The sequence below is a fragment of the Rhineura floridana genome, chromosome 19 (assembly GCF_030035675.1).
Source record: "Rhineura floridana isolate rRhiFlo1 chromosome 19, rRhiFlo1.hap2, whole genome shotgun sequence".
Classification (NCBI taxonomy): domain Eukaryota; kingdom Metazoa; phylum Chordata; class Lepidosauria; order Squamata; family Rhineuridae; genus Rhineura; species Rhineura floridana.
This window is the reverse complement of record NC_084498.1, coordinates 3,675,281-3,686,326: the sequence shown is the minus strand read 5'-3', so window position 1 is coordinate 3,686,326 and position 11,046 is coordinate 3,675,281. Positions and strand designations below refer to the sequence as shown.

The 11,046-nt window shown below is 44.5% G+C and overlaps 3 non-coding genes across 3 annotated transcripts; all 3 read right to left on the bottom strand.

Moving 5' to 3' along the window:
- Nucleotides 1-3,471: 3,471 nt before the first annotated feature.
- LOC133373576 (U1 spliceosomal RNA) lies at nucleotides 3,472-3,636 on the bottom strand. The gene has a single exon (XR_009759705.1). It is a non-coding gene; the product is annotated as a U1 spliceosomal RNA (small nuclear RNA).
- Nucleotides 3,637-5,988: 2,352 nt separating this feature from the next.
- LOC133373570 (U1 spliceosomal RNA) lies at nucleotides 5,989-6,152 on the bottom strand. Its single transcript, XR_009759701.1, has one exon. It is a non-coding gene; the product is annotated as a U1 spliceosomal RNA (small nuclear RNA).
- A 1,973-nt stretch (nucleotides 6,153-8,125) lies between these two features.
- LOC133373561 (U1 spliceosomal RNA) lies at nucleotides 8,126-8,289 on the bottom strand. Its single transcript, XR_009759694.1, has one exon. It is a non-coding gene; the product is annotated as a U1 spliceosomal RNA (small nuclear RNA).
- Nucleotides 8,290-11,046: the final 2,757 nt, after the last annotated feature.

The following is an 11,046-nucleotide window of genomic DNA, read 5'->3' as shown; positions in this document are numbered from 1 at the left end:
CCCAGTCTGCATCTATTAAAATTGCTTTTTAAGATGCTTTAGAATCGAATCTGTTTTTTAAAAAGACCTTTTAAAAGATGCTTTGTTTTCATATGTTTTTAAAGATGTTTTGCTTTGCTGTTTTAAAGTCTTTTTTTTAATCCTTAACATGTTTTAGAGTGTTTTTGTTTGCTGCCCTGAACTCCTTCTGTGAGGAAGGGTGGCGTATAAATTTAATAAATAAAATGCATTTTTGCATGTTATTTTCACTCATTTATTCATTTTTATGTACACTTTACCCTAGCACATCCGTTTGTGTAAACATTGGTTGGCAAACTGCCGTCGCAAAATTTGTATAAGCTGAATTGTGAAGGATGGCATATGGTTTCGGAAAGAGTGAATTTGATTGATTCGGCTTCAAATGCAAACTGAATCAAAATTCTCACCCGTACCTAGAGGTAGGTTGGGCTGAGAGACAGTGACTGGCCCAAGTAGGTCATCCAGTGAGCTTCTTGGCAGAGTGGGGATTTGAACCCAGAGGATGCCCCAGCCCCCTGGCTGGTTTGATTCTCCTTTACTTCATCTTTTTTTTAGCTGTTCAGAATTGGGGCAACCAGAGTGCCTTACATCAGGGGTTGCTGAACAGTAGCCTGTGGAGCACTGGTAGTCCTCGAGCTTCCCTCGAGTAGTTTCTGGCATGTCTGCAGATTCGTAGTTGAAAGCAAAAGCTGGCACATCCCTCACGCAAAATATTTATATTGGATTTTAAATGTATTTTTATTGCTGTTATTATTTCTTATTTTATATATATGTGTTATGGTTTGAATACTATGGAATTCAACTGCCCTGAGATTTTATGATACGGCAGTGTAGAAATACTGTTATAAATAAGTAGAAAAGATAAAAAATAAAAGAAGCAATAAAAAACACAAGACCTAGTACAGCACATTACAATCGCTACAACAGGCAGAAAAAAGATTGGGCAGAGCAATCCAACTCAGCGGAAGCCGGCACAAGTTGTGCTGGAGCGAGCGAAGCCGGCGTAAAGTTCCGCTGCATCCAGTCACCATTCAGGAGCCTCTGGGTTGGCTGAATGCTGACTCAGCCGGGAGCTGTGTGCAGGTACCAGAAAGTAAAAGCCTGCTCTCCCAAATATCCCTACTGGGGAGTAAGCCCTCTCTATTGACTTCTATTGCAATTATTTTCTTAGACCGACCTTTTTCCCAGTGTAACTTTTCCCTGGATTGGGATCTGCAGGAGTGCTCCAAACACAAGTTAGATGCGGCCTAAGTCTCCTCACCTTGGCCCCTCCCCGGACACACTCTCAACACGGCCCTTACGCTAGCTTACACTGGCTCCACTTGCTGCTCCAGTCTTGGCTAAGCCAGGCTGAGGGACCCAGCCAGCTCAGCTGGAGATCCGCCACATCCAGGTCCCCTCAGCCCAGCGTAAATGCAAGTCGGATTGCATCGTAAGTGGTTTGCGAAAACCCTCACCAAGTTTCAAGCTGTCCGTGTGTAAAATGTTTGGGAACCATGGCTTTACACGATTGCAAAGGCCACAGATTTACATTACAGCCTTGGCAGTTTTCTTTCCTTGCCACAACTCCTTACAGAGTTGCAATCCCACTTCAGTAATGACTAAGAGAAATCTGTTCTAAAATACTGCTAAAAATTACTCCAAATTCCCAATTGGGTGACACTCTTATTAAGGCGAACCAAAATATCACACATAAAAGGTTTGTTACTTTTAATAATGGTAGTACCCAATTGTGGTCTCTGGAGGTTTGCTTTTATGGACCAACAAAAGTACCTTTGCTTTTTGTGTGCTAAAAATTAATCACTGAAAGTTTGAAAACCATTACTCCTTTGCCTTATGCAAAGTGCAATAATTTTTTTCTCATTAATCTCACAGGACCTGCAAAAAAAAAAGTTCAACTTGAAGTAGGGGAGAGTTCAAGTCAATAAGGTTCAGGGCTCAGCAAGGGATTTGAAGGTGAATTTCCAACCTCAGAAGGCAAAGGGAACAAATAGCTTCTAGGAACTGTTTATTCCGCACAGTTAGAGCACATTAAGTGAACTATATAGCTCAAGGATATTTCCTCCTTGATCTTCCAGCAGCTTTCGATGCCATCGACCTTGGTATCCTCCTGTCTGAGTTGGGTGTTGGGGCCACTGCATTGTGGTGGTTCTGTTCTTACTTGGATGGATGGCCCAGAAGGTGGTTTTTGGGGAGTGCTGCTTGGCTCCGTGGATTTTCCAGTATGGGGTCCCGCAGGGGTCGCTTCTGTCTCCCATGGTGTTTAACATCTATATGAAATGGCTGAGCGGAGCCATGTGGAGTTCTGGAGTATGTTGTCATCAGTGTGCTGATGACACACAACTCTATTTCTCATTTTTGTCTTCTGCAGATGAAGCAGTGGATGTGTTGAATCAGTGTTTGGTTGCAATAATAGCCTGGATGACAGCCAATGAACTGAAACTTAATCCAGACAAGACTGAGATGCTGTTGGTGGGTGATTGACCAGTGAGTGGTGGTGCAAGCTGCTCTAAACAGGGTCATACTCCCTCTGAAGGAGCTGGTTTGTAGCTTGGGGGTTCTCCTGGGTCTGTTGCTGGCCTCGCTGACGTGGAGTGCCTATCACCAGCTTAGGCTGGGTGGCCCACCTATGAACCTATCTTGACAGGGATAAGCTAGCTACAGTAATCTATGCTCTGGTAACCTCAAAGTTAGATTATTGCAATGCACTTTACTGGAGCTGTCTTTGGAAACAGTTTGGAAGCTTCAATTAGTGCAGAATGCAGCTGCCCAATTGTTGACAGGTTCATGACAAACAAACCATATAACACCAATCCTGTTCCACTTACACTGGCTGCCTGTACACTTCTGAGCCCAATTCAAAGTGCTGATTTTAATCTTTAAAAGGTTTTGTGGTTCAGGAATCCAATATCTTCTGGAATGCCTCTCCTAAGATGAACCCTACCCAGACCTTTATATCTTCTGAGGCCCTTCCCCAGGTCCCCCCTCTAGGGGAGGCTTGGAGGGTGGTGACAAGGGAGAAGGCCTTTTCAGTTGTGACTCCCCAGTGAGGTCTGCCTGGCACCTTCATTGACATCCTTTTGGCACCAGATAAAGATGTACCTTTTTCCCCAGGCATCTGATAGACTGAAATGATGTTGTCTGTTATTAGTATGCTGTCAAAACGTCCTGTGGCTGCATAGGGTTGCTGCTGTTGTTTTATGGTTTTGTTCTTAGAGTATGATATATCTGATACCTTTGGGTATCAAACAACTAATAAATATGGTGATGATGATGAAGAAAGACCCGATTGCTGCTAAAATAACAGTACAATGCTAAACACATCTACTAAGAAGAAAAACGAAATGAATGTTATGAGGCTCATTTGGAAATGAAAAGCACCTTAATGTAATAGTTATCTCTTCAAACTTGCAAGTATTAAAAATGAGTTTTCTATCTTTGAACTAAAAGAAGTAGGGGAAATCGTGAACACAGTACCCCACTGATGCAAAATATGTAGTCAGTTTCTTACATTAGGAGAAATCCAAGGGAGAAGCAACACCCAGAATGCAGCGGATGAGCCTCACCTTGGTAAAACCACCTTCATGATCCTGGTAATCTCCCCTGCCAGATAAATGTTGTTTGAAACTGCATACATGCCTCCTTGTCCCTCGTGCACTTCTGATCTTTAAGATACAGAGATTGGAGCCTCCAACATTGAGAAAAAGATCCAGTGCCAATCCTATCACACTGAAACCAGCTGACCGAGCTCTTAAACAGGTTTTCTTTTCCCACTTTCCAAATTTTTCACCTGTTTCTGCCCCTCCCTCCAGTGCTCTCCTGTGCACAAGTCTGCATGCAGACCCGAGTGTGAAATGCATACTCCGCATTTCCACAACCAGACAGCCAGAGGAAGCAAGGAGCTCCCCTCACACATGCCTTCTGTGCAAGGCTCCCTGCATATCCAGCTTTTAAAAGAAAGCTCATAAGGAAGATAAAATTAGAAATTATATAATTAATATCAAATCAGCAAAGGACATCAAGTCATCTCAGTTTGGGAATGGCTTCATAGCTCTTCGTATTATGTTGCAATTTAAGCATCATGTGCTCATCAGGTCTGTGCTAAGAAATATGAACATAGGTCAGTCCTGTAACAGGTTTACTTGAAAGCTGTTCAGTGGGACTTGTTAGGAATTGTCCACAAGGCTTGCAGCCCTAGTATTAAAAGTTGATGTTAAAAGTGTTGTTGTTAGTACAGTAGGGCCCCGCTTTGCGGCACTCCGCTTTGCAGCGTTCCACCGATACAGTGGTTGTCAATTGCAGAAAGGCCATGCTCCTATGGCGCTTGTTCTGGTTTTACGGCATTTTTCAGGCACCATTTTTGTCAATGTTAGTCAATGTGTTCCGCTTTGCAGTGGATTTCGCTTTGCAGCGGCAGTCCGGAATGGAACCTGCCTATGAGCGGGGCCCTGCTGTATTGTCAAAGATTGCCCCCCTGGGGTCCCTTGACCTCAGCACCCCTGCTTCTGAGAACAGTCCCAAGTCCTTGGGTCGCTGCTTCCCAGGCAACCTCTCCCTCTTTCAGGATTAGGTTTACAGTAGAAACTGCCACCACCCCTTTCTTAGCTTCCTACTCTGAGGAAGGGGACCTCAGAGCGCTAACTGAGATCCTAGAGCAGACCTTTTGTTACATCCTCTGCTCTAGGGCATTAATCCACCCTAATCAACAGTAGTCAGTAGCATCCAGCGATCGAGGACTGAATTTTAGAGTCATTAGCCCCAAGCAATACACACCATTAATAAAAGGGTAGTTTATTTAAAAGAAAGGTACATACAAAAAAAAAGCAGCATCTGTTTCCTTAAAAGCTAATTGCCCTCAACCGGGCTACAAGAGTTACACTGGCATAACAATAGTGAGAGATTCAAACAGACAATAGCAAATAACAAACCTACAACCTATCCATACTCACTTCAGCAACGCTTGGTTCCCCAACAGTGTAACTGCAAGTCAGGCAGGTCAAGAAGTTGAAATTAGGAAACGGAAACAGGAACAACTAACTGAAGGATCACCCTTCATTTTTATGGAGTTCAGCTGGCAACTGCAAGGAGAGCCAATTAGCCATCCTAGGCGCCCCTTCCATGATCACCTTCTTTGAAGATAAGGGGGGCTAGACAGTCCCACCCAGGGGTCCTGATCTGCAATACCCATTCTCCCTGACTTTGATCTCAGGAAGCAGATAAGAGGTAACAGATATGGTTTAGTTGCATCTTCTTGACATTTGTAAATTGCCTGTCTGGCACTGAAGCGTTGGACTTCTCCAGCAGAGTATCCCAGAGATCAACAAGCTCCCAGAATTCCCTCTGGTTGAACCATTTTAGCTTGACCAACTTTAACTTAAAGTTAGCTATTCTTGACAAGTATAAACGATCACATTACGTCCAGGGAATGCCCCAATAAAGATCCTGAAATGCCCCCTCCCTCTGCTGTTCCTCACACCAAAACATTTCATGCTGTTGCTCCTTGGTCATTTGAACTTGGAAAACCTTAACAAAATACCAGCGGGGCCCATCCAGCTCCCCATTACACCAAACCTGCACCACACAAAATAAGCCTCACACAATGCTTTTGGAAACACCCAACTGTATTTTATTTATTTATTTATAAATATAGTTTGTTAAAAACATCAAAGCATTTTATGATAGTGTCCCTGAAGGTGATAACAGAATTAAAAAGAATCCACCTGTTATACATATATTTGCATATATTAAATTTATATCTTGACATAAAGATACAAAGGTACCCCATACATATCCAGGACAGGGAAGTTCAAAGGAAAGAAATCATGTCTTGTGTGAACATACCATGCATATTGACACACCAGAACTTAACAGAAGTTAACCCAGATGTTCAGAGAAGGAAAAAGCAGTTCACCCAGTCTCTAAACAAGAGCGAAATAGAAAGACATTTATCTGCTTTTTCACCAGAAAGATCAGGGGAAAGCGCGAACGCAGTCCCCCACTACCACAAATTATGCAGTCGAGTTTCCCGCATTTGGGGAAATCGCAGGGGTCAGCACACCCGCAGTGCAATGGATGAGCCTCACCCTGGGAAAACCACCTTCGTGATCATGGTGTCTCCCCTGCCAGGTAAGTATGAGTTGGAACTGCACAGGAGCCTCCTTGCCCCTCGCATGCCCTGCAACTCAAGACATGGCAACCACAGCTCAGCACCCTGTCTTCCTCTCAGACAAGCATAGCAGCAGCCCTGCCAAAGTCCGACGTGGTTGAATGATGTCTGGGGATGCCTATGCACCCCAAATGGCACCCTGTTTCTACTCCCACAGTGCTCCGCTGCATGGAATTTTGCATATGTTCCATCTTACAGTTTCCTCTGACGCATGATGCTCCACCTGATTGGCTAAGGGTTGTCAGCTGAGCTACAAGCAGGAAGGGGAATTGTTTGCTCCACTCACAGTCTTTTGACACAGATTTGCTCCACCGCATGAGACTTTTCCATTTGAATGCCTTCTGAGGAAGGGAGCCTCATTCTGCCTCTCTAAATGCTTTCCAACTGGAAGGCCCTCATGCTGGCTACGAACAATGTAAAAGACAGATTCCTGCCTGCTGGCTTTGTCAAGAAACACAAGCCAAAATGGCTCACAAGACAGCATCAAGAGAAGCAAGACAGCCACATTCTTAGTGAAGAGGGTATAAGGAGAACATGATGCCATAATTTATTGTAAAAAAACCCCCATAGGTCTCGTATCAGCTTCTCACTTAAAATTCCACTTGCGCAATTTAATTTCCATACATCAACTAAGTTTGAAAATATCCATCTAAGATTTCAACGCCTATCCAAACTAAAAGATCAGATTGAAAGGCATTCCTCTTAGTTCCTACTTCAGAGAGCCAAGTTGTGGAGAGTAGTTGCAGAAGAAGAGTCAGTGAATCCTGAGGGTAGCATCCCATCTACATCATCAAGCAGTTTGGTAGCAGCAGGAGATAAACATGTAGACACTGAATTCAGTAATTGAAGCAATGTCTCTGACAGTGAAGAAGGACAACCAAATCGTGACAGTGACAAGAGAAGCAGAAAACAGTATTCAAGCCTGGCCAGATTATTCTCTAATCTTAGAAGAGGTGCAGCTTTGAGGGAGCATGGCTGTGACTATTATGAAGGAACCTTGCACTTCTGAATTTGCCACTACACTACTGTGTGGAGCTAATGATCAGAACAGCTGCCCTCTTCTTCCTCATACACCCGAGTCACAGGGGCAGATTTTACAGTAATCTTGGATCCTGAAGTGATCTCTGATGCTGTGGAGGCGTGAGAGGGCAAGAGAGAATCCAGTGAAAAATAACATGACCATGCACGGATCCATGCCTTGGATGGCACTGCCAGGGTGGTGCAGCAAATCACCAGATCCGTGTTTTTCCTGCATACACGGAGTCCATGATTGCATGTTCCTAGGGGTGGGGAACCATGAGGATTCATGGGATTAGTGTTTTTGTGCAACAAAATATGAAATCTCGGGGTTTTTTTAGTTTAGCCTCTGCAGACAGATCCAGGCTGTGATGTGGGGTATTCATTGTAAAAATGATGCAGTTCAAAGAGGATACTTTTATAATTTCCTGAATCTAGGGACCCACTAAATAGCCAGTTTTAGAAAGTGATGGCACTCCAGCTGCATTTCAGCAAAAGAAAGAAGCCTAATTGCTGCTGAGGGAATTACTAACTCCTACAGTGTTTAATCAGGAATAACTCCCTTTAAATTCAAGAGGGGGGGGATCTTATTTTCACATCCAAAATACAGAAGTACCAAATCCCCATACATATCCATGATTTATTCCATAAAGGAAGCCACAGACCTGAACTTACAAGATCTGAACAGGGTGGCTCATAACAGATGCTGTTGGAGGTTACTGATTCATAGGGTCGGCATAAGTCGTAATCGACTTGAAGGCACATCCATGGCAGAGAAGTGCAAAGGGAAGAAATCAAGTCTTGTGTTAACATGCCACACGACATCTGAACAGAAATGAACGCAGGTAAGTAAAACTTCACTCACTCTCTAGAGAAGACTGAAATGGAAAGAAAGACATTTATCTGCTTTTTCACCAGAAAGATCAGGGGAAAGCGCGAACGCAGTCCCCCACTACCACAAATTATGCAGTCGAGTTTCCCGCATTTGGGGAAATCGCAGGGGTCAGCACACCCGCAGTGCAATGGATGAGCCTCACCCTGGGAAAACCACCTTCATGATCATGGTGTCTCCCCTGCCAGGTAAGTATGAGTTGGAACTGCACAGGAGCCTCCTTGCCCCTCATGCACCCTGCTTCTCAAGACATGGTGACCGCAGCTCAGCCCCCTCTCTTCCTCTCGGACAAGCATCACAGCAGCCCTGCCAAAGTCTGACTTGGTTGAGCGATGTCTGGGGATGCCTATGCACCCCCAAATGGCACCCTGTTTCTACTCCCACAGTGCTCCGCTGCATGGAATTTTGCATATGTTCCATCTTACAGTTTCCTCTGACGCATGATGCTCCACCTGATTGGCTAAGGGTTGTCAGCTGAGCTACAAAGCAGGAAGGGGAATTGTTTGCTCCACTCGCAGTCGTTTGACACAGATTTGCTCCACCCCATGAGACTTTTCCATTTGAATGCCTTCTGAGGAAGGGAGCCTCATTCTGCCTCTCTTAACGTGCCCCGAGCTCTCCAACTGGAAGACCCTCATGCTAGCTAGGAACAACGTAAAAGACAGATTCCTGCCTGCCGGCTTTGTCCAGGAACACAAGCCAAAATGGCTCACAGGATCAAGCATCAAGAGAAGCAAGAAAGCCACATTCTTAGCGAAGAGGGTATAAGGAGAACATGATGCCATAATTTGTTGTAAAACAAAACACATAGGTCTCGCATCAGCTTCTCATTTAAAATTCCACTTGCTCAATTTAATTTCCATTCATCAACTAAGTTTGGAAATATCCATCTAAGATTTCAACGCCTTCATTATGCAAACTAAAAGGTCAGAGTGAAAAGCATTCCTCTTAGTTCCTACTTCAAACATCCAAGTTGTGGAGAGTAACTGCAGAAGAAGAGACAGTGAATCCTGAGAGTAGCATCCTATCTACATCATCAAGCAGTGTGGTAGCAGCAGGAAATAAATGTATGTAGACACTGAATTCAATAATTCAAGCAATGTCTCTGACAGTGAAGAAAGACAGCCAAATGGTGACAGTGACAAGAGAAGCAGAATACAGTATTCAAGCCTGGCCAGATTATTCTCTATAATCTTAAAAGAGGGTGCAGCTTTGAGGGAGCATTATTGTTGTTATGTGCCTTCAAGTCGATTACAACTTATGGCGACCCTATGAATCAGCGACCTCCAAGAGCATCTGTCATGAACCACCCTGTTCAGATCTTGCAAGTTCGGGTCTGTGGCTTCCTTTATGGAATCTCACATTCCATGTTCCTATTGTGTACGTCGTACAACTCCGGACTCTCCTTTCGCATCTGTGCGCATCAGCCTCTGGGCTTCCTTTTGGCTTTGACCCAGCTGTGTCATTAGTCACAGCGCTACTCGTACTTGTCCTTTGTTCTTCCCCAGTAGCTCAGTGAGTGCCTTCTGACCTGGGGGTCTCATCTTCCAGCACTATCTCGTGTTGCATTTTGGATACTCTGTTCATAGGGTTTTCGTGGTAAGAGGTAACTGGCTCCCAGTTGTTTTCCAGGCCCAATTCAAGATGCTGGTATTAACCTTTAAATCCCTATACGGTCTCAGCCCAGTTTATCTGATGGAGCGCCTCCAACGCCACCAATTATGCCGCCCCACAAGATCAGCCACACAGGACCTTCTCTCAATCCCGCCAACTAAAACAGCTAGGTTGGTGGGGACGAGAGAGAGGGCATTCTCAGTGGCGGCCCCCACTCTCTGGAACTCCCTCCCATATGATCTTCGGCATGCCCCCTCCCTGAATGTATTCCGCCAGGCCTTGAAGACCTGGCTTTTCAGACAGGCCTTTGGGACTTCCGGGGAGGGTTAATCACTATGATAAATTGCCTAGTACTCTGAACTGTCATTGTTTATAGTTTTATCGTTGTATTGTTTTATTATGATGTATTTTATTGAAATAAAGATGTACGTCGCCTAGAGTGGCCATTGGCCAGATAGGCGACACAGAAATTAAATTATTATTATTATTATTATTATTATTATTATTATTCAGAGGTGGTTTACCATTGCCTTCCTCTGAGTTTGGATGCATCTTAGTCTGGTGTCTCAGCTTTGACCATTCCGGCATGGGTGCCCCTGCTAGGAGTCTAGCCTCTTGGTCTATACTCCTGACGGCATTGCTCTCACCTTCTTCAACACTCTCAAACCCCCCTCACCACAGAAAGGTGTGCTTCCTAAAGGGGGTTGAGGGAGCATGGCTGTGACTATTATGAAGGAACCTTGCACTTCTGAATTTGCCACTGCACTACTGTGTGGAGCTAATGGTCAGAGCAGCTGCCCTCTTCCTCCTCATACACCTGAGTCATGGGGGCAGATTTTACAGTCCTCTTGGATCCTGAAGTGATCTCTGATGCTATGAGGTTGTGAGAGGGGAAAGAAAGAATCCTGTGAAAAATAACATCATGTGCGGATCCATGTCTTGGATGGCACTGCTAGGGTGGTGCAGCAAATCACCAGATCTGTGTTTTTCCTGTATACACGGGGTCCATGATTGGATGGTCTTGGGGGTGGGGAACCACGAGGATTCATGGGATTAGTGTTTTTGTGCAACAAAATTACGAGATCTCTGGCGGGTTTTTTACTTTAGCCTCTGCAGACAGATCCAGGCTGGGACGTGGGGTATTCATTGTAAAAATGATGCAGTTTCAAGAGGATATGTTTAGAATTTCCTGAATCTAGAGACCCACTAAATCGCCAGTTTTAGAAAGTGATGGCACTCTAGCTGCATTTCAGCAAAAGAGAAGCCCAACTGCTGCTGAGGGAACTACTTCCTACAGTGTTTACTCAGAAGTAACTCCCTTTAAATGCAAGAACAAAAG